The sequence below is a fragment of the Callorhinus ursinus genome, unplaced genomic scaffold (assembly GCF_003265705.2).
Source record: "Callorhinus ursinus isolate GAN/ISIS: 27379988/994484 unplaced genomic scaffold, GSC_fseal_2.0 scaffold68, whole genome shotgun sequence".
NCBI lineage: Eukaryota > Metazoa > Chordata > Mammalia > Carnivora > Otariidae > Callorhinus > Callorhinus ursinus.
In genome coordinates, this window is record NW_027397130.1 from 55,074 (window position 1) to 82,302 (window position 27,229).

At 55.1% G+C, this 27,229-nt stretch overlaps 2 long non-coding RNA genes across 9 annotated transcripts in view; one reads left to right on the plus strand and one right to left on the minus strand.

Moving 5' to 3' along the window:
- The first annotated feature begins 6,023 nt into the window (after nt 1–6,023).
- Nucleotides 6,024–9,280, plus strand: LOC141371310 (uncharacterized). Its single transcript, XR_012376175.1, has 3 exons — nt 6,024–6,134; nt 6,693–6,739; nt 9,258–9,280. It is a non-coding gene; the product is annotated as an uncharacterized lncRNA (long non-coding RNA).
- Nucleotides 6,034–27,229, minus strand: part of LOC112814303 (uncharacterized) — a 66,651-nt gene continuing 45,455 nt past the window's right edge. For 4 of the 8 annotated variants that reach the window (XR_012376167.1, XR_012376173.1, XR_012376169.1 and 1 more), the window contains 5 exons: nt 26,764–26,881; nt 25,384–25,854; nt 25,079–25,139; nt 6,505–6,561; nt 6,034–6,221 (listed from right to left, as the gene is read on the minus strand). This is a non-coding gene — a long non-coding RNA (uncharacterized lncRNA). Of the gene's footprint in view, nt 6,222–6,504; nt 6,562–25,078; nt 25,143–25,383; nt 25,855–26,763; nt 26,882–27,229 lie in introns of all 8 variants that reach the window. The other 4 variants (XR_012376166.1, XR_012376170.1, XR_012376164.1 and 1 more) reach the window with 4 other exon arrangements.

Genomic DNA, 27,229 nt, shown 5'->3' on the forward strand with positions numbered 1-27,229 from the left:
CTGTGTTGAATTCACAGAACTTTACACCAAAGAACTGTAATTTTACTACTTTTTTCTACTTTAATGTTAATTAAAGAATCAATTTCTAAAATGACAATAGCAACTTTACAAGTAAAGCCCAACCTCATTCCCCACAGAGCCACCCTGGTCAGAGGCACCCAGAATGTGTTCACGACAGCCCAGGGCACGCTCCCAGCGGGTTCCACTCAGACCTCTTTCCCTGGGCTGGCTGGCAGCTGGGGAGGGCTGGGTGCTCCTGGGGGGCCTGCCGCAGGGCAGCCTCCTCTGACCCATCCAGCGAAGGTTTGGGGTACATTTGGAATGCTTCCATCCAGGACTCTCTGTGGAGAGTAAAAGAAGCTCAAGGCTTTGGATAGAAAAGCCCTAGGTCAGTGGCTGAGGGCATGTTATGGAGACAGAAGGGCTCTCCCAGGTCACACAGCCCATTTATGGAAGATCCTGGCCCTGACTCAGTGATTCCCACAAGAGGGGTCAACTGGAGACTTGTTTCCTTGTGCCACATCAAGCAGGCAGGACTGAGCCACGCTGCCTGGAGTCAGATTTTCCTGGGCATCAGGGGAGCAGCCTGTGGTTTAGGACTGGCTTCTGGCGGGGTCTATCTTTCGTAAGACCATGAAGGGTGATAGGCAGGATGAGGAGGAGGGATCTGGGTGAAGTTGCAGGAAGACAAAGGATTGGAGCCTGGAAGGGACCAAGTCAGTGAGGGCTGGGGAAGTGGGAGATGAGGGTTTCAGAGACCTCACATGCTTGCCTGGAAGAAAGAAACAGAAGTACAAGAGAACATCTGCACCCTTGGAGCCTCCCACCCCTTGTGAACACAGGGAGAGAATGGGGAGGGGTCTCCTGCGTCTGCTTCAGGCGCCAACTGCTCCACGCTCCCTCGAGGGATGTCCAGTCCCAGGAGAGATGAGAAGGCCCTGACAGAGGAGCTCAGGGCGGCCTTGCACCCCCTCAGAGACCATGAAGCTCTGCAGGGCTGGGGCCCTGGCTGCCCCAGCACTTCCCTCCTGTGCCAGAGCCCCGAGAAAGCCTCATGGTGGGGCCGCATATCAGGCAGGTGACCCAAACCACAGGACCAGGCAAATCCTGCTACAATCCCACCAGTACTCAATTTCAGAGACACCCACCTCCTCAAGAGTTGCTAGCAGCACGTGGTATGAGTACCAGTGTCCAAGATTTACTTTACTGTGTTCTTTATTTTGTCTCTCTTGCAAATTGAGAAGGGTTGGGGAAGAGTTTAGGAAGGTGAGTGAAGCAGGGAGAGGCTAACAAAGGAGAGTTAATTCTGTAAAGAGGAGGAGAGGGAGACGGGGTGGAGGGGGCAGGAGGAGACACTCTTCCTTGCAGGTGGGTATGTGGGGGCAGCATGGGGCATCCACAGAACCAACAGAACAACATTTATTTCGTTCAGGCCCCAGCAGCTGTCAGCCACAAAAGAGGCACCAAAGTGCCTCCTCTTCCTCCTCCTGGGCCCTCATCTCGGGGAAAAGGGAGCTGTCGGCACTCAGGCCCAACACCCTGTTTATTGAGGGTGAGTACAGGCACTTGTGGGGCCCTTACATCTGTCCGCATTCCTGCCCTACTGGCTCAGGCCTGGCTCAGCCGCCAATGATCTCTCTCCACCCATCTATCATCCATCCATCCATCTATCAACTATCTACCCATCTATCATCCATCTATCATTGATCCATCCATCTATCCATCCATCTATCATCTATCCATCCATCTATCCAGCCATCTATCTATCCATCTATCCATCCATCATCCATCTATCATCTATCCATCCATCTATCTATCCATCTATCATCCATCTATCATCTATCCATCCATCTATCTATCCATCTATCATCTATCTATCATCTATCCATCCATCTATCATCCATCTATCATCTATCCATCCATCTATCCATCCATCTATCATCTATCCATCCATCATCCATCTATCATCTATCTATCCATCTATCCATCCATCATCCATCTATCATCTATCCATCCATCTATCTATCCATCTATCATCTATCTATCAACTGTCATGTGTCTGTGAGCATGGCTAAGCCAACAGACTTTAAAGTCACCTTGTCATATGGCATGTTTTGTACTCATGTGCATGTGAATGGGTGAGAGAGAGGAGAGGAGCCGGAAGAGTCTTCCCTGACTCTCTAGAAACTGGGGGCCAGATTCCTGGCCCTGGCAGCCTGCGCCCAACCTATTGTCTGAACCCATTCTGGGGCTTGGCCCTGGGTCTGGGGAGCCACCCAGGACTGGTGCCAGGCCACACTGTGGCTCCCTGCCGCCAGTAGGCGGCACTGCAGGAGTGCTTGAGAGGCAGCAGCTTGGGCTTTCAACCAGTGGGACCCCCACCCATAATGCCCTGGCTGGAGCCCCTTGCAGGCTGGGAAGTATGGGCTCAGAGGGAGGGGCAAGCTGCAGAGTAGAGAGGGTTGTGCCATCGGAAGCTGTTCCAAGGCAGAGGCTGGGCTTTCCTGTTTTTCTTCCTCCGTGCACACCCCATGTCCAGTGCGTCAGCAGTCTGGACAGCCTTTGACGCCTGTTTCACAGATGAGAACGTAGAGGTTCAGTCAGGGGCAGGGCCCAGGGTGCACACAGTGCCACACTAGACCATGCACTGGGGGTGTTTTGCCATTTCCTTCCCTGAGTCCTAGGGTCTCAGGTCTGCCTGGGGCCATAGATCTTCAGCCTGTCCACCAAGCTGATGCTGTGTGCTGTATAGGGACACATGAGTGTGTGTGTGAGACATGGGCATGTTCTCTGTGGGTGTGAGTATGTTTGCGGTGAGTGTGTTTGGGTGTATCCTGGCATATGTGTGTGCCAGGCATGCATGTCTGTATATTGGAGTGTGTGTGTGTGTGTGTGTGTGTGTGTGTGTGTGTGTGTGTGGTTCCTGTGTCATCTGAGTCTGTAAGCTCCATCTTTTCCTCTAAGATATTCAGACAGACAAATTGTCTTGCAAATGTTTCCACAAGGTGGTTCTAACAATGTCTCCTGCTCAAGGGGAGCACCAGCGTGTACTGACAGTGAGGTCCCAGCTCTTCATGCAATTTGTCACTTCAAGACCCTCAGTGGAGGTGCCCCAGAGATGGTGACGGCTCTTGAAAGGGATGCTTGGTGAAATTCCTCACCTCCCCTCTGCTTTCAGAAGCAGCAGTAACTTTGCTCACATTCAGCAGAAAGCCAAGCTGCCTCAGTGTGGAGGTCATGTGGCCAGGCTTCCTGGAGCCAGAGGGTGACTCAGCTCCAGAAAGCTCTGAGTTGTACCTCACCCACCCACAGCTCCCGGAGTCCAGACATGCTGCGGGTGTGCCTGGCCCAGCACGCACATTCTGTTCCCTAGCTGCCTCGCCCAACCTCCCCAGGACATGCTGCCACCAGCTGCCCTTGCCAGGGTCCTTCCAGCACCTCACAGCCTTTGGGAAACGCAGGGCATGGAGGATGGGGCCTGCAAAGTGCCCCCATAGGTGCTTAGGATGAGATGGGCCTGGCAGCAGCTGACTCAGCCACCCTCCACAAGGAGACAGACAATACCATATTCTGACACATCAAACCTTCTGGGTGTCTCTTGGGGAAGCACAGGGGTGGTGGGCACTGGCATGTCAAGGGATGAGAGAGAAGGCGCTGGAGGGTCACAGAGCCATGATCAAGGGGCCATGGGGCCCAACAAGCCACTGGTTGGCCTCTCCTGGGATTCCCAACACCCTAACACATAGCTGGTGTCCCTGCAAACTGTGTAGGAACAGCAGATCAGAGCTGCAGGCCCTTGGTCAGCCTGTAATGAGAGATGTTTTAAAATATACAAGAGAAAAAAGGTGTGAGAAAGAAGTTCCAGGTAGACCCTGCTATGAGAGAGGACCCCAGATGTGTGTGTTCGTAGAACTAGGCTCAATGGTGATAATCCTATCCGCCATGAGCAGAAACCTGAGCAAGCCCATGTGTCCTGCCAACACACCCAGAAAGTGAAACTTGAGGGTGCCCCAGGCTGCCAGTGAGTAGCAAGCAGGCCATGGGCACCCCACATGCCCACAATGGGACCACCCCCTCAGGTCTCAGACTTCATCTGCTCTCAGGACAAGGCTGAGCCCAAACCTGTCTGTCTGGTCATTCCAGGAGAGGGTCCAGAACACTGCACAGCATGTGAGTGGGAGAATGGGGCTCCACCCAGACCTCCACCCAACCCAAACCCCCTCATTCACACCTCTCACTGCCCAGACCCTTGTCCTGCCCAGACCATCACCTACCCTCCTAGGGGGTTCTTGCCAGTGGCTCCGGCTACATGTCCTGCACTCTAGCCCAGCTTGAGGTACATCACCTCAACCAGGTGGCATTGGGGGAGCTGCTCCCTGGGGAATGCAGGAGGGAGTGTTTGAGCCCACAGGGCACCCACTCCTCTGTACTGATGAGTAAACTGCTGCCCTACTGGAACAGGGCTCTCTGTTCCTAGGACCTAGGAAGCCACCCCTGGCCTGTGGGAGGAAGATCTACCTTCCCCCCGCCCCAGCCAATGTCTGCTCAGGGGAGCCCAAAAGGGTGCTCAGCATCGACACTGTCTCCATCAGGTTAACCAGTCAGTGCTGCCTGGCCTACCTCTTCTTACAGGAGGACAAGTGGGTATCCTGGTGAGAAATACACCCTCTGGTTTCTATTCAATGCCATCGTTCTAGGTGAACTCACCAGGAACAAGCTGTATCCTGTTGGAAACAGAATGAGATGTCCAGGTGTACTCCGCAGACCCTACATCAAGAGCTTCTATCCACCTGCTCTGAAAGCAGGTTACCACCCCCACACCCAGGCTGCTCTGGCTTTGGGGGTCCTTGGCTACCCTCCAGGGGTCAAGGAACCTGCAGAGGAGGCTAGGGTCAGCCCAGCGAACCCTGCTTCTTTTGGGCTGTGAAGTTCCCGAGAGCTCTGCGATAGCAGGGGAGGGGTCGGCCACCCCACAGCAGCCTCCCTACCACCACTGCCTTGACCTGCAGCTGCCCTGAGTCCAAGCCCTCTTTGTTGGCAAATAGGCATTCCCATGCACAGCCCTAATCTAGCTCCAGCTAGAGACTAGAGGGAGAACGTTCGCTTTGGCTGAATGGCCCAGTTGGTGGCAGGGCTGGAAGGCATGCTCACTTGTGGGCCACCCAGGGGCCCTTCCTCAATTTGCAAAATGTGCCTCTGAGAGTTGCAGCCACTCCATACAGAGCCAGAGTGCCTGCAGGTCACCTCTGCAGGCTCCAGGCACCACCCTCCTGCACACCCAGAGAGAAGATGCTGGAAGCAGTGAGCCCTGCCAGGGGGATGGAGGAGAGGCAAGGGGAGGGATGGGGAGGAATGGGGGGAGGTGGAGGGGGGGCCGGAGGAGGGAGGGGGAGGGGGACAGGGGAAGGGCAGGAGAAGGGACAGAAGGAGGGATGGAGGAGAGGTGGGGAGGGATGGGGAGGGGCAGCATTCTTCTGAGAGGTTGAGGGTTAGGGGTCTCCGCCCAGGTTGCCTGGAGAGGGTCTCTTCCATCAGGAAAACTGGCATCTCGGTGGAGTTCCAGCTTCTGGGGGCAACAGTGGAGGAGTTACAGTTGGAGCAAGGGTCATCCCAGCCTTGCCCATCCACTTCACCTACTGTGATGCTCCTGGTCACTCTGGGCGGGCTGGGCCCCTGTGATGCTATCTCACAGCCCCTAACCAGGAGCCAGGCAGGTTCTGTCCTTCTAGGGTGGTCAAGCAACATGAGCAGTGCCAAGCTTGCCTTGGCTGGGCCTGTCCTGACTCTGAAGTCTTCTGTGCCATCATATTCCCTGCTGTGTGGCCTTAGACAAGTTCCTCCACTTCTATTCCTGTTTCTTCATCTACAGGATGAGTGCCTTCAGAGGATCAGACATGATGCCCAGGACCTGTCAAATGCTCAGCACAGGGCCCAGTGTGAGCTCTGCTTCCTGGAGCCGGGCAGGGCTGTGCACCTCTGCCCAGGGAAGATGAGGAGGTAGTGGCTGCTGCAGCAGGTGTATACCCTAAGGAGGAAGTCTTTGGGGAGAGCTCTCTTCATGTCCTAAAGTTTCATCTTTTTATGCATCCGCAAATTGGCACAGAGTCAGTGCTTCATGGATCCACATGACAAAGGTTTGACTTCAGGGCAGTGACTGAGCTGGTCCCTGAGGACACACAGAAAGTGGCCCACCTGGCATGGGCAGGTGTGGGTCTGGTAACCTAGAAACAATGGAGGAATAGATGTCAAGGAAGAAAGGGCCCCCCTTGCTCTCTCATGGCTGCACAGCCTGCAGTCTCATTTTGCCAAGCAAAAACCTCTGCTGCCTAAAAACCCTCTCCAGGCGATGCCAGGGACTGGGTCCTGAGCTGTGAGGCCTGTCAGTGAGCTGTCAGCTGGGAGCCAAAAGCCTGGGGAGGCATTCCATGGTTGGTAACTGTGCTCAGATGCTGTGCTAGGCCATTTAAACTTTAAAAAAAGAAAGTCATCCATCCATATACTTACCATATGGTGAAGTCCATGGCCAGACGGGCATCATGGACAGTCAGGGACTGGGCAGACCTGTGAAGTATGGGGCAGGGGTGGATGACATTTACATGCTTCATGAAGCTCCGGGCTCATTCACAGTTTACTCAAAGATTTGAAAAGAGCAAGCCACTTTGCCAAGCTCAAACACACCTTTCCATTGCCAGGTCAAGAAGGCTCTTTCCTGAGACCAGGCCCAGGGAATGCCTAACAGGTATGCTATAGGGAGGGCTTGCCAGGAGCAGGTCCCAGTATCTGCCCTGCTCAACACTACCCCGCAGGAGGGACTGGGGGAGACGTGACCCCCTGGCGATGGTTTTCAGCCCATCACAGATGCTGGGGGACCCTGACACCATCCAAACACTAGCCGGCCAAGGGATTGCCCCCAGTCAGCCAAACCCTGTGTATACGCCCCAAAGCCCTTGCCCATCCAGAGTCTCTGGGTGGATGCAGGTACCTTGGCTTGGAATATTTAGAGCAGTAACCCCCCATGTCCCTGAAGATGCCCTCTACATTGAGTGGCCAAGCATAGGTGCCCTTCCCCAGGCTCAGACCATTCAAGATGTTTGCACTCAAAGACCCGGGAGGAGCATGAGGGGAGGTCAAGGGTAAGAAACTGGACATTGGCATCCCAGCCAGTGGAGACCGTTCTGGGGGGGCACCTCCTGGCACAGGATAAGAGGACAGAAAGAAGTCTGCACCTGGAGGTGGGAGCAAAGGAGAAGGGTCTGACTGACTCAGGACCAGCTGCCTGCTGAGGGGCATACCCTGCCTGGCCCCAGGGGACCACAGCTAGCCTGGACTCCAGGGAGCCCCGGGAGCTGCAGCAGTGGGATGGGGTGGGAGCCCCAGGGATAGGAGGTGAAGGCACAGCCATCGCTCCTCCCGGGGAGACCACAGCTGTGTGTGCGTGCACACGTGCACGTAGGCAGGGGTGTGTGTGTGTGCGCGCCCGTGTGCGCACACCCGTGGATGTGCATGCCAGCTCACACACGTGTGCTCACACATGGGCATCAGTGTGCTCGTATGTAAGAGTGATTGTGCTGAGCAGGCAGAGGCTGGGCGGCTCTTTCTCCTGGTTCACTTCCAGGCCAAGCCAAGCAAATAAGGGCAGTTCTCCCTCCCTCTGAGGGCCTCTCTCCAGGACAGGTCTGGATATTCCTTGTTCCTTTAGCCATCAGACCCTAAAGTTCAGATCACAAAGCCCTAAAGCTTTTAAGGACCTATGAAAATGTTGAAACTGGGGGGAAATTACTTTTATTAGATCCAAAATATGAAAAGAAAATTGCTTTTGAGTTTTTGGGCTACTCTCTAAGGACACCCCACAGGTGTTTGTTTTAGGGATTTCTTGGGAAGGGTGTGTTCCCAAACATGCTTCCGCCACAGCCAAGGCTCCTTCTCCTCACCCCGCTTCCCCAGGCAGAGAGGCCCAACTCGGGCTGGCCCACCTCCTCAGCGCCTTCCCACTGAGCTGACCCGGATGTCCGGGAGAGATGCCTGGGATGAGCTGGACCCCCACCAGCCTCCACAGCCAAGTGCCTCAGGCTGAGAGGCCAGTGGGGAGCCGCATCCTTCCTGTTCAGGCCGGGGGCTTGGGAGGAGGTCCAGCCCGGCTTATGTCCCCCAGGCAGGTGCCCCCGCCCCAGGGAACAGGGGTGGCGGGTATGGAAAACAGTCGGACTTCCTCAGCACTTGCTGGCCTGCTTTATGTGTCCCCTTAGGGACCTTTTAGTCCACTCTGAGCTGAGCTTTTCTGAGGTTCACAGCCAACGCCGACTTAGACTCTTGAGATAGTTATTGCCTGCTCTGCAGCTAACTGGCCGGCGTTGGGTGGCCTTTACCCTCTCTGGGCCCACCCCCCTTGACCCCCCACCCAGCAAGGGAGGAACCTATGGCCAGTTGGTGCTAAGGGCCCTTGGGCTTGTGCTGTGACAACGCTCACCAGACCTCATCTCTAGCGTCACTTGAGGACCCTGGCCCACCCCCTGTAATCTTCCTCCTGGTAACTCGGGACCACACTCTGGGTCGTCCGGCCTTCAAAGGCTACCATGGCCTCAGCCCCTGCTTTCCCGCAGGTTCTGTTACTGCAGCGCGGGCTCTGAGGGGTTCTGATGGTGCTTCGCCATCGGCAGTGCCAACACCCTGGGTCTCCGGTGACTACACAAGACGGTGTGAAGTTTCTGTGCTAGTGTGGCCCCACAGGTGTTCATCTTGACAAGTAAGCCAGAGGCCTTGCTGTGCCCAAGGTGATGGCGCGGCGGACACGGGCCCCACAGCTGTTAATGGCCCACCAGCAGACCAGCCCGAACATCCACCAGCTACGCTGGGTCCCCGGGGAAGAGCGTCCCTGGGCCAGGTGGACGGGCAAGGCACTTGTACGTGCGTCTGTGGGGCCGCTCCTGTGGTTGGTAAGGTCTGACCCAGGGAAGAAACACCCAGCAGTGAGCTACGCAGGCAGAAGCACAGCTGGGTTTGTGCCATCCTTCTGGTGGCCCCTGCCTGGGTCAGGTGCAAGGTGGAGCCAGAGGGACCCGCCTCCCTGAGTGCCCTGAGGAGGGGCCCAAAGACCATGGCCTCTGCCTCCACTTTCCTGTTAGTGGGGATGAGCCTGATTCATGTGCTTCCTGTGACAGCCACGACATCATCACATCCGCTCAGGGAACTATTTTTAACTGGTTTATGTATTTCATATATGAGGAAGACATCAACTTCTGTTTTACTTCATTTTACAGGAAAGTGTTGCAACCATGCTCAGCTCAGCAATATTAATCACCACAGAGCAGCAGGGGAAGCCCATCTCAGCAACAAAGTCTGATCAAAATTAATAAAGTTGGAAATGTCAGGCAGGCTCGATGCCACTCATTTTGTAAAGGGGGAAACTCAGTACTACCTCCTTCTGTGGGACCCAGCAAGCCCATTTTGAGAAAGAGCATTCCCTCCACGGCTGCCAGCCATCCAGCACTGACCGCATCGAGCTGGTTCCTGCTCTGGGCCTGGCCATGGGCACTGGCAGGGCTGCCGGGTGTCCAAGGGGCCGGGGCCACCTCTAGTGGCCCTCCTTGAGGCGAGGGTCTCTTCAGGACCCTGTGGGCAGCCAGCCCATCCCCTCCTCTTTCAGACAAGGAGAGGCTCAGGGAAGGGGTCCCGTCAAGTGATTTGGGTCTGTGGTTCCTGCTTCCTGATCGAGCTCTGCCCCCAGCAGCCCAGGCCCACCTGGCGAGCTCCAAGCAACGGTGGCCTGGGAGGGTCCTCACTCAGCCCGCACGCCTCACGCACTCTCCGCCCCCACTCTTAGTCGAGACTCTACTTCTCTCACGTTTCTTAACCTCTCCCCTTACTCATTTGGGCCCAAATGAACAACCCCTTTTTTTTTTTCTTCCTTCCTTCCTTCCTTCTTCCTTCCTTCTTTCTTTCTTTCTTCTTTCTTCCTTCCTTCTTCTTTCTTTCTTTCTTTTCCTTCCTTCCTTCCTTCTTCCTTCCTTCTTCCTTCCTTCTTTCTTCCTTCTCCTTCCTTCCTTCCTTCCTTTCTTCCTTCCTTCCTTCCTTCCTTCCTTCTTCCTTCCTTCTTTCTTTCTTTCCTCTTTCTTCCTTCCTTCTTCTTTCTTTCTTTCTTTCTTCTTTTCTTCCTTCTTCCTTCCTTGTTTCTTCCTTCCTTCTTTCTTTCTTCTTTCTTCCTTCCTTCCTTCCTTCTTCCTTCCTTCTTTCTTTCTTCTTTTCTTCCTTCCTTCTTCCTTCCTTCTTTCTTCCTTTCTTCCTTCCTTCTTTCTTTTTTTTTAATATTTTATTTATTTATTTGAGAGAGCGAGAATGAGAGAGAGAAAGAGCACATGAGAGGGGGGAGGGTCAGAGGGAGAAGCAGACTCCCTGCTGAGCAGGGAGCCTGATGCGGGACTCGATCCCGGGACTCCAGGATCATGACCTGAGCCGAAGGCAGTCGCTTAACCGACTGAGCCACCCAGGCGCCCCTCTTCCTTCCTTCTTCCTTCCTTCCTTCCTTCCTTCTTTCTTCCTTCCTTCCTTACTACTTTCTTAGCCCCAGGCTCCCTTACACAGTCTTCCACCAGCAAGCACCGGGCTGCTGGGCACCTCTGAGCAGGGAAATGGCAGGCAGCTGAAGCAGCAGGGGAGAGGAGCTGGAGGGTGGCAGAGAGGCTCGGGGGCCAGTCCCAGAGGCTGTCCGGAGAACAAAGTGCATGTTCTCAGGAAAACAGGCAAGATGTAAAATGTGGAGGATTAAGGGTAGGGTCACAGAAGTCAGCCCTGACGCAGCCCCAATGAACCTGGGTGAGAGGTTGCCACATAGCCAGGGGTCAGGCCGGACTGTGAGGGGCCTCATGCAAGAGGGTGTCCCCCAAGAGCCAGACCCCAAGGGATGGAATCTACATTGTGCTTCCAGCCCCCAGAGCTTAGCCCCCCAGGGGCCGGTGATTACCTGTGCCAGCCTGTGGGAAGTTTTCCCCTCTCAGTGCATGCCTGGGCTACCTGCCCACAGAGCAGGGAAGGTTGGTGCCTTTACCCAGCTTTCACAAGTGAGAAGGCGTGACCTTGGGGTATCAGTCGAAGGACACCTGAGCAGCCCCATTTCTGCCCCCAGATCCATGCTCTCTCCTCACCATAAGCATGACTTTACATGCATTTCCAGATCTCAGGACCTCTCCGGACTTGTCAGAATCTGGCTGGGTAAGACCACATTGTGACTGTCTTCTCCCCAGAAGCCCCCAGTAGTGGGGACGTCTCTATCCCGGGGTCATCTGGGCTCACAGGTGTTGGTCTCACTCACCTGGATGTGAGTGAGACCAATCTTCTTCCCTTCCCAGACACACCCCACCCTCTTCCTTTCTTCTGGAAGAAGCAGGAAGAACTCCAGAGTCTGGGAATTGCTTGGAGGCTGGGGAGACCCCAGGACCTGATTCGGGCTCTGTCAGACCACCTGACTCATTCCTGAGTGGTTTACACAAAGGTACTTGTTCAATCTGCACAAGAACCCTTTTGGAGAAGAGGAAACTGAGGCTGGAACAGGCTCAGTAAGTGGCCAGCACCCCCACGGTGTGGGGCAGGGCATGGATTCCAGCCCAGGAAGCCCGGCTCCAGAGCCTGTGCTCCAAGCCCCTACGCTATAATTTGTGTCCTCCAGGGCTCCTGATATCTCAGATTTAATGTGGAAAAATGGTTCCACTCCGTCTCACCCCATACCCAAAATAAACTCAGATAGATTAAAGGCAAAAAATATAATTATAAAAGAACTGGAAGAGAACAGAAAAGTACACACTCTCAGGAAAACAGGAAAGGGGCAAAATCTAAGCCTTAAGGAAACAACTGACAGATTTGACGACAAGAAATTTGAGGACTTGTATGTGATGGAGAAAACACCACTAGAAAGCTATAAAATGTTAAGCAAGAGATGGAACAAGTATCTGCAAGGTAAGCATGCATGTTGATATTTAGCACATGTAAAGAGCACCCACAGGTCAGTAAGAAAAAAACAACAATCCGATAGAAAAGTGGCAAAGGAGAACAAAGAATATATAAAGCATCTTAATAAAGACAACAAATTATTTAGTCTCCATCAATCACAGAAATGAGAAGTTGAAAAACATTTGATGACAAGATCCAGTATTGGTGAGGTGAGGGAAAGGGGCACATTCACAAACCATGTGCAAGGGTGTGAATCAGTGATTTGGAACCTCTGCCAGAAATTTAAATGCACGCATCCTGAGACCCCAGCCCCACGGAAAGATGTCTGTGTTCGGATGTTTTAAGGCGCACTTCTGGACACAGCAAAGTCCAGAGAACAGCCCCTTGGGGACAAGACCCAAGCTACCTGGGAAAACCAGGTATCCTGGAGAACTCAGAGCCCCTCTGAGAACCTGGAGGTTCACCTTGGGCTGGGCACCTGGGAGGGAGGCCATCCCCACCTGCAGACCCCATATTCAGCTGCCCTGAGGGGTTATGGCGGCGTGCCTGGGATATGGTGGCCTGCCCTGGACTCTGAGGGGCCACTGTCAAACCTGGAGACACAAACTGGGTGGCAGGGACAAGGTCCTGCAGACGGGGCAGTAAGACATGACCTTCCCGGTCTCGGGGAGCTGTGTGTCCCTCTCTGTAGCACCCTACTATCAGGGCAGTTGTTCAGGCACCCCACCCACCCCTTCCTGTTTTGTTTCAGGGACCCCAGCGCACCTGGCCCCTCCAGGCCTGGCTCGCACCCTAGTCCTCCACTACCCCTTCCTGTTTTGTTTCAGGGCCCCCAGCCCACCTGGCCCCTCCAGGCCTGGCTCGCACCCTAGTCCTCCACTGATGGGCCTCACACTACCTCCCCCTCCACAGCCTTCCCGTGGCCACCTGTCCGGCCACTGTGTGTTCTCTGTCCCTGGTGTCCTGGACCTTCCCGTGAGCTGCTCTCCCCTCACTGCCCCAGCCAGGGTTTCTGTGCCGTCTCTGCTCAGCTCTCACGAGGACCTGACGAGGAGTTGGAGGCCCGGAGAAGTAAGAGACTCAGTGAGCTCACACAGTGAGGAGGTGACAGATGAAAAGCCACACCCGCCTGGCCACAGGGCCAGCAGACACTCAGGGGTTGGCTTGGGGCCCGGCCACAGTGAGGGCTCAGGGTGCTGGCTCACCTGTGCTCTGCACACCCGGGCACTGTGAGGTCTATTGCTTGCTCCTCCCTCTACAGACAGGGCTCTGTGGCCACTGAGACAGAGCTTGCGTGGGCAGCTTCATGACTCTTCTCTCTGGGCTGATTTTAAATCTCAGGGAGCCATGGCCCCTGCTGCATGCATCACATTGGAATGAGTTGCAGTGGCTCTGCCTTCCGGAGGGTTTTGTCTCTAATTTATACACGCTATCAGGCAGTTATTTGATCCAGATGCCTCTGAAATGTGCTTTGCACTCGAACCATCCTGGACAGGGGTGGGCGGCCTGGGGAGGGTTCCTGTCTCATGAATCAGGGAGCGGGTTCTGAGGAGGGGCGTGCCCCCTCCCCTGGAAAATAGTGTGGGACTTGTTCCAGGTGCTTTTCCAGCCCCACTGTCTCTGGGCCCCAGGGAAGGCGTGTGGGACTAGTGGTGGGGTGTGTGGGCGGGGCTGCAGTCCAGCCTTCCTCCAGCTCCAGGTTCCTGACCTACACATGGGTACTGCCTGTCCCTCCTCACTCATCCAAGTACCATGGGGCCCAATCAGCCCAAGAAGGACCCTCTGCCCACCAAGAACCGATGAAGCCACGGGCCAAGTGCTCAGTGGTAGGTGGATATGGAATGGCCCTGGGACCGTTGGCCACATGGGTCCCTCCCGCTGAGACCATCCCTATGTGGGGCCCTGGTGTGTGACTTGGTGCTGCGGGGCCACCCTGTACTCCTGTTACCTCTATTTCCAACCTGGACCTCAGAACACTTCCAGAAGCTGCCCCTTCCCTCTGTCTTAACCTATCAACCTATCATCTCTCTCCTGGTGGCCCCCATGAGATATTCTCCATGGGGAAGCCACAGGGATACTGTGAACACCTGGATCAGATGGCATCTCCTGTGCTGGCTGCCTCCCCAGGCACCCAGCTCAGGGTCAAAGCCACACCCTCTATGGCCCAGCAACTCACAGGACCCCACACATCTCCCATGGGCCTACACTATCCCCAACATCCCCCATGACCCAGGGGCCTACAGCACCCCACACATCCCCCCTGGGGCTTGGGGGCCCACATGACTCCCCCTTCCATGGCATTGACTGGGCCTGGTCTTCATGGCACAGCCAGGTTTGAGAAGGACAAACTGAGGGTTCTTCCCTCTGGCTGTCATGGGAGTTAACGGGGACCACCATGGGACCACCACCACTTAGTGGCCTGGGAACCTGCCCCCTGCACACACTCACCAGCTGGAGGATGGAGGCCCAAGGGTGCCAGTGCCCTGATGGCCTGGGCCTCACTCATCCAGGCCCCAGCCACCTGGGAAGCCTCCCTCCCTCCCTCTCTCCCACTGTGGTTCCACTGTCTGGCCTGCTCCTGCTCACCGGGCAGATGAGACTGCCCCCCTCCCCGGCCCCTCACAAGCATCCCTGGGGCAGTCCCTGAATGACATCATCACCGCCCTGATCATGGAATCGTGGGGTGAATTCCTGGATGGGCTGCTGAAGAGCCCACTGTGTGCCCATACCTGGTCTGGCAAAGAGCTCCTGCACATGCAGCCCAACCCAAGGTAGAGGGGGATCCCCTCAAGGAGGCAGGGAGGCAGGAGAGGTGACCCAGCAGGTTGGGGTCATAGAGTGGGGTACTCACCGACCCATATGCCCACCCCACCCCTGCCCAGCAGAAGGCACAGTCCTTCCCACTGGGTGATGCCAGGTGCCCACCCCTCTGTAGAGCAGCCTCAGTGAGTGAGGGGTACCTGGCCTCCTGTCCACCCCCAAGTCCGGGCACCCCAGGCCACCTCACATGGTGCTCTCAGATGAGCCAAGTCTCAGAGCCACCAAGGGCAGGCAGGATTTGGCCGGGCCTCAGATATCGTCCCAGAACTTTAAGAGTAAAATACCATCTAGGTTAACACGGGCCAGAGCCCATTTCCCACCCCAAACCACGCTTGAAAGCAACCTCTCATCCCCAGCTACGGGTGTGTCTGCAAAGAACGACCACAAACTGGGGTCACGTCCCAAAGACACAGGCCCCGGGTGTCCTCCAGTGGCAGTGACCACAGGGCCTGGGGGAGGGGCTGGGAGGATTGGCAGAGCCTCAAGGAGTGAGTGCCAGGGGTGCCCCAGGCTGGGGGGGGTGTCCTGCTGGGAGTGAGGTGGGGTCTGGGTGTTGGAGGACCTGGCCACCGAGATTCCTTCCTGAGGCCACATGGATTCCTCCATATTCACCAGCTGCTGGAGCCTCTGCAGCTTCAGTCTTCCTTCCTCATGGGCTCAGAGCAGCCCTGCCCTGTGGGAAGAGCCCACACTGACAGACCGCCATGCCAGGCCAGGCGACACTGGCCCACGATCCTGAATTCCATGAGAGAACAACAAACTGACATTCCAGCTGGACCCAAACTCGCCTAAATTCCCACCCCAGAGGCCATCTCAGATTCCTTGTTCCTAGACGCACGTGCTGGCCTCCATGCAGAAATAAAGACCCCTGACTGGGAGGGCCTCTGTCCTGAGGCCATACCTGGCCCCCACCCAGGCCCCCAGCCCCTGTCCCACCCCCACCCATGCTTCTCTTGCACCTTTTGCAGGGGCCTCACCACCCTCACTGGGCGCATGACCCACAATCGGGCAAGTTTTTCAGCAGCCCAGACACAACCTGCAGTAGGGCTGGAGTCTCCCAGCCCTGCCTCACCCAGGAAGCAGGGGTTCCCCGACTCGCCTAGCCACTCTTGCAGACCTTGTTTCTCATGCCCAAGATGAATGATCCCCTGCAATTTGGGGGGGTCTTTCTGGATCCTTGCCCTGACCTTGACTTCAAATCTCACACTGCAGCCAGAAAAACCCCCTCCTCTCCCATGCCCCGCCCAGCCCCAGAAGGCCTCCAGCCTCACCTGAGTCAGACCCCTTCCTGGCTCTATGGAGTGGTGGTCGTGCCCAGCTCACCTGAGAGGTGACCTGGCTGAGAGGGATACTGACTTACTGGGAAGTGGCTTTTAAGCTCATCCCAAAGGGTGTACCCTTGGACCTGCTGGACCTGGCCACACCTTCATGTCCATCACCTGGGTTGGGCGGGACAGATACTGGGCTCTGCCAATGTTTGAAAGCAGCTGGGGCCTCACCAGGCCACGGGGCCCCCAGGCCCTGCTTGGGAACACTCCCAGGCCTATCCAGGCCCCCAGGGATGAGCGTGGTGCCAGAGGAGGTACCCCTTGTCACTATAGCAGAGCCCACGCCCAGTGTGCTGACTCCAGAATGCCCTTGGAGGTGAGGCACAACCCAGCCCCCTGCCCCAACTTCTACCCTTATAGCTGCAGCCCTGCCCACCCACCCTGCACCTGTGGGCCCTGCTCTGCCACACCTGCTCTGAGGCCCCTCAAGTGCAGCCTGGGCCTCCTCATTCCTTGGCCTCTGCTCCATCCTGAACTCAGAAGCCCCTAGCTCCAGCCGAGGCCATGCTCCAGGCAGAAACTGATCCTCCCAGCGTTATGTGGGGGTCTGGGGACATGCACAGGCAGAGCCCACAGTGGCCCTCAGGTCCTTCCCATCCGTGCAGGAACCAGGGTCTGAATGCCAATTGCCAGAGCACAGAGCAAGGCCTGGTTGACAACAAGGAGCCAGCTGGGGAACCAATGCTGTCTTTGGAACCTCTGAGGAGACTGTCTATCCTCGGGACTCCTCCAAGGGTGATGTTGGTCGAGAAATCCAATCCTAAAGCATGAGGGCCTCTGTTGCCACCCTTTACCTCCTGACTTGGGTAGCACCAAGTCCCGGGCTCCCACGGCAGCTCCGCCAGAGAAGACGTTCAGGGAACCCAGAGACAGTAAGGAGGCCAGCTGAGCCTGGGGTCTGGGCACTTCCCAGGGGGGCTGTGAAGGAAAGACCCTCATCAGAGTCTCAACCCCTCCCCCGAGGCATGGCTGACGAAGGGTGGGTTGTCAGTACTGGACCACACAGGGCAGGCAGGGAAGGACGCGGTCACATGGCCAGGGAAGCACCCCATGTCTCCAGGACAAGCAACAGAAGAGGGTTTCAATCCCAGCAATCCTGCTCATTCTCATGGGGACCTGACAGTGTTTTATTTCAGGACATTCACATGTGTTAAAACAGGAAATATATGTGAGAAACAGCATCCCACACACACTCCCGGGGCAGTAGGCTCTTCCTGTGGCCTCAGCCCCGGGGAGGGACCCCCAGGCACAGCCCACGTCCTGTCCAACCCCTGCATTCCTGGGCTGGGGCTTGTTCTCTGAAGCATTTCAACACATGTGCGGATGCACACATATGCACACACATGTATGGGCCCACACATACATGCTTATATGCATGCGCCAGGGCTGGGCTCTGAGGCCCTGGGTAGCAACTGGCACCGTGTGGGCTCACAGGGCACAGTGGGAAAGTGGGGGGGGTGTGGTTGGAGTTTTGAGCAATTCTGACCAGGGCTCATGTGCAGTGTATGACTCTTCCCACGCCAGGACCCCACCCAGAGCTGCCCCATCCCGACATGTAGAGGGGCAGAGGTCTGCCCAGGGCCCCACAGTTGGTGAGCACAGGTCTGTCCCACTCTGCAGCTGGGGGCCTGGGACCAGCCTGGTGGGGGAATGTGATCCATAAGTTTCCAACTTTCTTAGATCCACTCAGCCCTGGGTGTGACTGTATACTTGAGGTCGGTCACAAATGTTGCGGGTCTATGTCATCATCCCTCTGTGCAGTCGACACTAGTGGTCTTACCTCCCCTTCTATTTGGGAAACACAGTGAGAAGTACCACTTGCCCCTTTCTGGGACCATGTTGTTGAATTGGCAGGCATGGCCACATCTCTGGCCAAAGCCCCCACTGACCATAGAGTCTATCCCAGAGAGGGGTCCGGCCCCTCCCTGACACTCCAAGTGGCCAGTGTGATGCACTGGGGTCTCGCAGGCCTCAGGAGGTAGTATGTTTTGACGACCTATTCCAATTCCACCTAGATCATCCTGGAGGCTCGGAGGTCTCTGACTGATGTCAGGCTGCCCAGGAACACTTGGGCACTGGTAGCCTCTGGCAGGTGGCTTCTGTGGACTCACCTCCCTGACAGCTGCCCCGTGTTATGCCCCCACCACCCACCACCCTTGCCACATGGAAGTGCCCCAGCCGGCTTATGGCCCTAGAGATGGCTATCCCCGGGCCTGTCCCAGCAGGGCCTGGTTTTCCCCCCTTGTGGCCTCAGCCCCTGGTACTTCCATGAACCTCTGTAGGCAGAAGAGATTTTAAGGAGGATGGACAGGGAGGGAAATGACCAGAGGTGGAGGGACATTCCTCGGTCATGCGACTCCCACCCGCCCGCCCCCCTAGCCCACTGTTGAGGACCTTTCCGCAGAAAGCAGAATGCTTCAGGGACACCCTGTCAAGGCCAGCTAGAGTAAGGAGGATAGAAGCTCCCCCAGACCAGAAATTCACCTTAAATCTTCAACATCAAACAACAAAATGGCTTTATTTGTGCTTTCCACAAAGGCTGTTTCTGTACCAGAAAAGGAATGAGGTTGACCTCAGAAGTTTACTATAACTTAAATATGCGACAGAAGTCATGTGCCAATGTTTTAGTCCATCCAAAGGTGCCCTCCACCTGTGGCTGCCCTCAGAAGACCCCCGTCCCCCAAGTGCCACCACGTCGGCCAGCTATGCCAGGACTCTCACTGGCTGGTGCTATGCAAGTGAGTCGTGACCCAGGATCAGGGCTCAATGCCCTCGTCCCAAGAACTGCAAACAGAGGTCTCACAGAAGGTTGTGGCAAACACAGTGAGACCAGGATGGAAATTCCTTTCTTGGCCTCATTGCTTTTGCTTTATTGCCACCTTCAGCCTTGCCATGGACGTGAAGTTATAAGGAGAAGGGTCTCATCCTCTTCAGTTACATCCATCCACCCCCTTGCAGATAAGCAGCCACCTTCAGCAGCGCTGTGAAGGGACCTTACAAGTTGGTGCATTTTACATGGCTTGGGGGTGACCATCTCTGGGATGGTGACCGGCAGGAATGGGCACCAAAGTGAAGTTCTTTGAGAGGGAGGCCCTCATCCTGCTGGCACTGAGTGGAGCCAGCAAAAAGAGAACACAAGCAGGAGCAGGAGGGCATGGCAGACAGGGACGGCCATCCCAAGGGCTAGAGCAGACATAGGGGTGGGTGAGGCTTAGAACAGGCAGATGCAAGAACCTTCAAGGACTGAGGGGGGTGTGTGTGTGTGTGTCTATGTATCTCATTGTATGGTAGGCGGATGGACAGATCATAAGTTAGACAGATGATAGATGGATACATAGATGTGTCGGTATGGGTGTGAAGTTGTGGATGGCTGGACAAACAGACAGACAGAAGGACAGAGAAGTTGAGATGGACATGTATGGATTTGTGTCGTGTGTGTGTTAGGGTTCCATAGTGGTTGAAAACATGGGCTTTGAAACCCAACAGACCTGAGTTTGAGTGTCAGACCTACTGATTACTGTCCATAAGACCACGAACGCTCATGGAGACTTAGTTTCTTGACTTCCCAAGTGACCCATGTGTATAGTGTGTATGTGTGTTTATAACACCATGACCCATTTGTTAGTGAGGAGCCAAGTTTGCTATGTGGCTTCTTATTCTTATCTGACTGTGGGCCAGGCACTGTTCTAGTGCTTAATCCGTAAAAGAGACACGGACCCCTGTCCAGGGAGACGACAACAACAAGATCAAGAGGCCATTCACAGACGCTCCTGCCGAGCTCGAGCCAGGGCAGGCTGGGGTCAGTAGGTACCAAGGGGCCTCAGTGAGCAGGACACCAGGGAAAAGCATTCCAGTTCCCTGGCCCTAGCAAGGAGGAGGAGAAGGAAGGAGGCCAGGGTAGGGGAGACACAGAATCCAAAATTCCCTCAGTACCAGGAAGGGGCACCCCCAAGTGCCTGAAATCTACGTTTCTCCTATCTCAGGGAGATGGGACTTCAGATTGGACTCAGCTTGGTTAAAACAACAAACAAAAAAAAGCTATGACGTATCTTGGTCGCTGGAGATGTCGTGTGAGATGCACCATGGGTGGAAGAGTCTGCTCTGATGAGAAGCAACGAGAGAAACCAGAAGACCCACGCTGAGGGCTCTCAAAGGCAGACAGACAGCAGGACAAAGGAAGGCTCGGGGGCCTCTGGTCTCTAAACATCTGACTATGTGGAGAACACCGACACCTGCCCAACTTACCAAGGACATGACAGAATGGAATGGAGCTACTGGTTCTCAGAATTTCTCTCTGAGGGGCGAGGGATCACGGAGCAGCTGGTGGGACCCTGTTTCCAGCAGTCAGCTCCAGCGTTCCTGCACTTGAGTCAAAGTGTGAAATATCCATCACCAACACTTTGAAAACACACTATGGCAGCTTGCGTGGGCTGTGACCAAAACAACCCCAACCTTACTTTCCACAAGCACCAACAGATGTTTAAAATTGGGGTGGAATCTCTAGGAAAGAAACATTTCTCAGGCGGGCCCTGGAGCGGCTCCAGGGGGTTCACGCCCAGCGGCCTGCACTGTTGTTCCAAGCGCGCCCTTCACGCGTCAGGAATGTCACACAGAGCTGACCTCAGCGCTGTGGAGCGCCCCCTCCAAACAGCCCTCGGCTGGCCCTCCAGCAGCAGGCAGGCTCGGGGTGTTTGTCTAATTTAAGACAAACTAGTTGGCGGTATATTATTTCTCCAACCCAATAACACTGAAGCTGCGTGTGCCGTGTGTTACTATTGCTTCCTGCCGCGCTCTGGGGCTCGGGCGGAGTGCATGCCTTCCTCAAGCCCACTCAGCACATTCGACAAGTGAGAAAGAGAGCGTTGCTTCCTCTGTCGCTGAAGCGATCCGCAGACAGCCTCCGTGCGTGGCTGCCACACACCACCCCCACCAGCTCCCGCCGCAGCCAGCTCTGCCACGCAGGCAAGGCCCTCTGTCTCTTGAGGACAAGACCCCCTGCTCCCCTCCACTGGGCCCCTCAGCAGCCCCTGCCCCGCCCCAGCCCCGTGGCCCCGTGGCCTCACCAGTCCTTCCCGTGAACCCCTCGGAGCAGTCCTACCAGCTCCATTTTCTCTCCTCCAGAGTCCGCTCCAGTCAGGCCTTTACTCCCCTGCTCTTGCTCAGTCAACGACCGTCATTTTGCGGCATCCGGGGGGTCAATCTCCAGCCCTTGTGCTGGAGGGTCAGCAGCATGGGTACTCCGCATCTGGGAGCCGTGCTGGTCCTGGAGCTTCTGGGGTACCCACTTCCTGGCCCCCTCCCACACCACCGACAGCTGTTGCCTTGGCTGGTCTCCCCAGCAACGAGGCTTCAGTGTTTGTCTTCTATTGCTACTGTAATCAATTACCACAATTTCAGTGCTTTAAAACAACACAATCTGGGCGCCCGGGTGGCTCAGTCGGTTGAGCGACTGCCTTCGGCTCAGGTCATGATCCTGGAGTCCCGGGATCGAGTCCCGCATCGGGCTCCCTGCTCGGCGGGGAGTCTGCTTCTCCCTCTGACCCTCTTCCCTCTCGTGCTCTCTATCTCTCATTCTCTCTCTCTCAAATAAATAAATAAAATCTTAAAAAAAAAAACACAATCTCATTATCTTACAGTTCTGGAGGTCAGAAGTCCAAAATGGGTTTCACCGGGCTACATCAGGGGTCCACAAGATGGCCCTCCTCCCGGAAACCAGAATGCCCTTCCTTGCCTTTCCCAGCTTCCAGGGGCCGCCAGTCCTCACCTCACCTCCCTTCCCCCACCTTCAGACCGGCCATCTTGTCGCTGACCTTGCTTGCATCACCACATCTCCCCTCCCTCTTATAAGGACTCTTGTGACTGCATGGGGCCCAGCTGGGCAATCCAGCATAGTCTCGCAGGCTCAAAGTCCTTCATTTCATTACACCTGTACAACTCCCTCGGACAGAGACTACGCTACCAGATTCACAGGTTTGGGGGATGGAGATGTGGACATCTCTGGTGGCCCTTGTTCTACTGACCACAGTCTCCCTTCTGGCCTCCAAAAATTCACATGCAAACTCCCACATGTAAAATACATTCACCCCATCCCACTATCCCTAGAAGTCTTACACATCACAATATCAAGTTGAAATCCAAAAAAAATCTCATCTAAATCTAACCAATTCAGAAGTCCCACATCCAAAATAAACAATCCCTCCTGATACATACTTCCTCTCCATCTGTGAACATGTACAAGTCAAGCACAAGTTATCTGCTCCCAAAATACAACCTTGGAACAGGCATACATTGAGGGTTAGAGATATTCCCACTCAAAAAGGGAGAAAATGAAGAGAAAAGGGAGCTACCAGTTCCAATTTCAAAACCCAGAGGGCAAACGACATTCTGTTTCCAGGCCTGAGCGTACTCCTCTGTGGTTTCCGCTCTGCCCTCTGGGCTCACGGCCCCGCTCTTGGATTACCCTTCCTCTTTTCACGAAGGAAAGCATGTTTGCAGCTAAGTGGTTTTATCCGCCTGCTTCCTGCCTGCAGAGTCATGAGAGGTTCAAAAATCTGCTTTCACCTTTCATGTCATTGTCTCTGTCCCTCTCAGTTCCAGCGGCAGTGTTCCTGCTGATGTCACCTTCTCCAGAACTTTGTGAGTCTCCTGTGTATGTCACAGGGGCTTGCACCATCTGACATGAGCATTCTCTACGGGTCTTTCCTGGACAATGCCATTTCCACTGTGGGCTTCAGCTGAGATTACTGCAGGTCCTGGAATCACGCACTCATCTCTCCAGGGAAGCCTCTGTGGTCGAATCCTCTGTTCATTCCTTCCAACGTACCAGCACAGGGCTGTCCAGCCACACCCTTGGCTTTCTTTCCAGAGCTCATAGACACACATTCTGCACACATATACACATACAGCCACAGCCCATGTATGCACATGCATGCGCACAAGTACATGGTACTGTCTGTGAGCATGCACACACACACACACACACACACACACACACTGGCCCAGCCCTGCACTCTGTCCTTCCACCTGGCCTCTGCAAACAAAGGGTTTCAGGAGCAGAGGAATGGGGCCACCTTGAGGACATGTCTTTGGAAAACCTCGTCTTGAGCTAAGCCTTGACCCTTTAGCCCGATCTGCAGCCCGTCCTGCAGCAGGTGGCTTCCTCCCTGCCTGCCCCACTACCCTGGCTTGTGGAGTGTGGGCAGAAGGGTTGGTGAGGCAGTTCTGAACAGAGCTTTCAGATGCAGGACATGCTTCCACTCATCCTCCTGTACCCATGGCCTGCTCCACGAGAAGGACATGCCATGGGAGGTGCTGCCTCTCCATCTGGGTCCCAGAGAGACAAGAGGCAGATCTGAACCGCACCTATGGCCTGAGGCAGACTGTGAGTGAGAAACAAACGTTTCTTCTAAACCACTGGCACTGGTGGGTCCTTCACTACACAGCATTAGGTGCCAAAGTGCTGCCACAGTAAAGCCTGAAACATATGGCACTAGCTGATGGGCTCACGGAGAAGAAGCTGTGTTAGGAAGCTGGAAAATGACAACTTGGTGTTACATAATTGCGACAACACCAGGGAGACCGGTTCCTGCAATAACCCGGAAAACAGGAAACACACCTAACGCAATCCTGGCTTCGGGCAAAGAGCTTTCCAAGCAAAATATCACTAGGGTAAATTAGTTGTTACCACTGCATTTGATAAAGTATCTCAAGAGAAAAATGAGCTCAGAAAGGAATGGGCAAACTTACAGCATAATTGAGAGGAAATGCAGGGAGCCCAGAAATCCTGGCATTTGCAGGATTAAACTTTGAGACCGTTTTTCAAGCAATTATGAATAAAACTGAGAGTGGACGCTCAGCATCAGAGGGGCGGGGGATCCGGTACTGACCCCAGCCTCCAGGCCAGTCTGCTCAGGATGACATTCCCCAATGGCCACTGACTGCTGTCCAGGGCGCCTGAAAACAAGGGACTCCCTGATGTGTGGGAGCCTCTGGAACCTGGGGGATTTTGCCATCATGGCTTCTCTCTCTGTTTTCGGCAACTGGAGCAACCCTGAGCAGTGGCCATGTCCGCCATCCTGTTATGAAGGAAATATGTCCAGGGGAAGGGGTGTGAGCTGATGCAGAGACAATAAACAGAGGTGTGCCAAGAGGGCAGAAAGTCGCTGCCCGCAGACACCAGCACCTCTGGCAGCGAAGGCTTTCATTCCACGCCCGCCTTAGCCAGGCCACTGGAAGCAAGATGGGGCAGGACCCAAAAGCCCTCTGCCCCCTGCTCTGGTCAGGAGACCTTCTGTGGCCTCAGCCCCCTGGACCTCTCCAGGAACCCGGCGTCCCACACATTTGCTTGGCCTGCCCTGTGAACAGGGTTCATCCTGAGAAGGGAGGCACTTCTGGGAGCTGTGGTCACCGCGTTCAGTCTGAGAAAGGCTTCATGGCAAGCAAAAGAAAGTCTGCGATTTGGAACCAGATTTGGTTCCAGTCCTAGCTCTGTCACCTCCACCCGTGTGGCTCTGGGCAAGTCACTTCACTCTGAGCCTCGTGTGTGAGAACACGAGAAACGCTGGGACTGCCAGGCTCGGAATGCCACAGAGAGGGAGAGACGTGCACACACCTGCTGGCAGACGGCCTGAACAGCAGTGGCTCCTCAGAAGCCTCCATAGGTGCAACAGCATTGGTTAGCTAGCGGTGAGGCCGGTGACCATGGCCATGACCAGGTGCGTGCAGGCGCGTCACACTCCATCCTGGCCAGAGCCAGCCAGGGTGCTGGGAAGTCCTGCGCAGCCCTGGTGTCACCACAGAGGCACTTTGCTGGAAAGAAGGGGAGACCCCAGAAACCAGGGCCACCCAGGCCCAACCGGAGATGGAGCACGAGCTTGCCCAGGAGCTGAACCAGGACCCAACAGCACCGAAACGTGAGGAGGCCAAGTATCAGGACATGTGTGAGGAAAACCAGCCCTTGACCTTGAATGACAAACAGCAGGGTCAATTACCTTTTGAAGAAACTGCTCTTTTCCAGCATCACTGTGCTCACGTCTGAGCCGGCATTTCTCTCTGCTTGGAAAACGAGTTTTAAATCAGTTTTGATGTCAGCAACACAATTTTAATATTCATATTTTGCATAGTAAATCAGTCCCTCTGCTTCTAATGCCTAACACAAAAGATAAACTCCAGTCCAATTTTGTCCAAATTATCATAAATTCAAGTGGAAGCAGATAGGATTTAGATTAACAGGCTTTCCCTTTTCCCGGGTTTCTCCTCCCCACATGGTGGATAAACACCTCCCCACCTCACTCACCATGGGACTTCTCTCAGGGCCCGGCCTGGGGCCTTCCCAGAGGGCAGGGACACCTCATCAAACACAGAGGCCAGTCTGGTCCTGTCCGGAGCCGGTCTCCTTGCTTCCTGTGTGCACAACGGGGCTGGATGGCAAAGGGACCACATGCTGTGAGACTCTTCCCAGCTGAACCGCAAAGCCATTCCCATGGTTCTCAGACTCCCTGCGGGGTGGCTTGTCTCTGCCTGGAGGGACCAAGCCCCTCATACTGACTGGACTCCTATTGGGGCCACACAGGCCTTGTGCATTTCTTCCTGATGTTGTTTGTCAACAACCACTTCTTGGAGGAAGCCACATCTTGAAATTGTCCCAGTGCAGGAAAGGCTAGATTGCCATGTTGGCCCCGGGACACAGGGCAGACGGTGACAAACGCCACTGGGAGATGTGCAGGTCAGGGCAGCTCTCCACACCTTCAGGTGACCCCCAAGTGTCCTGCAAGGTTGCCACAGAGGTCACATCACACAGCTATGGGAAGCCGGGCCCACTCCCCACACCCAGGATAACCCTCCTCAGCACAGGCCAGCTCATGAGGCCAGTTTGTCTTCAAGGGATCCTGCAGGGGAGAGCCTGGCCTCTGATGCCAAGAAGGGTAAAGGCTTTATGCACATTGGGGTGCCTGAACGATAGCTCATCAATAAGGGAGTGGCCCCACTGGGCTGGGATGTTTGGGGCGCCAGGGGGGCATCTGCATACAGGCCTAGGGAAGTGGATGCTTGGCATCTTGGCTGCAGAATCTCAACAAAGCCCCAAGCCTTGGTGTGACATGAGGGAAGTAAGGATGGGTGGCCAGTGGAGGTCAGCAGAACACACAGCTGTCAGAGACAAGATCAGGGGCCTCCACATGCTTTAGGGTTTACAAGTGACCCCAGAGATATCTCCCAGGACATAAATGTCTCTAGCTGGAGGCCCCTCAAGCTCAAGATGGCACAAATGGGACCCATTTCTGTCCCCTGGAACCTATCTCTTCCCAGTGTCATCCATTATGTGAATAAGAACTTTAGAGACCAAGGGCACCTCTCTCCTCTCTGTACCCCAAGTGGGCCAGCCCCAAGCCAGTCCCAGCCCAGTCCCTCTTGAAAGTGCTCCATTTGTCCACCTCCCCTCACTGGGGCACCACTCAGGGACCGGCCAGATCCATCTACATGCCTCCTAAGACCTTAATCTCGTGGCCCAATTTCCTGTCTGGGTACCAACTCTGGCCCCTTTCCATGTCCGCGTCTAAGTTCCAGACTCCCAGAAACACAGGAGGTCACTGTCACTCATTCTGACTCTGCCGTTAGCACCAGGACAGGCACTTCTTCCCTCTCTCCTTTATCTGTGGGGGCAGGGGCCCAAGCTCACCATGCTTGGTTCCAGATCAAGGTGGTCAGTACCGGCCTCTCTACTGCGTATGCTCTTCAGTCCCACTCTCCAGGCCCATTGCTCTTTCCTCCCAAAGTCAACTGCTCTGACATGTTTGCTGTAAAATGTGGACAGCCATTGTGAAAGCACGTTTTTAACTAACAGAAGCAGAGTTGTGCTATATGTGTTCCTGTCGTTTTCTGCTTCTCCGCAGGTGCTGTGGAAGGCCTGCCCTGATGCCCTAGATGCGCAATGCACTCCATCCTGCAAACTTTGACCTGGTCTTACTGGACCCTCCTGCTTGGGCAGGGCCGACACAGGGTTCACCTGCATTGTTACTTTTTCAGGAGGGGGAGTAAATCCAGCACTGCTCTTCAGCTTAGGCAGAAATGGGGGCTTCAGCTCTCTGTAGTGTATAACTTTGGGTCTGGCAAAGCCCCGTCCATCACTGGTGTGACCATTCTCC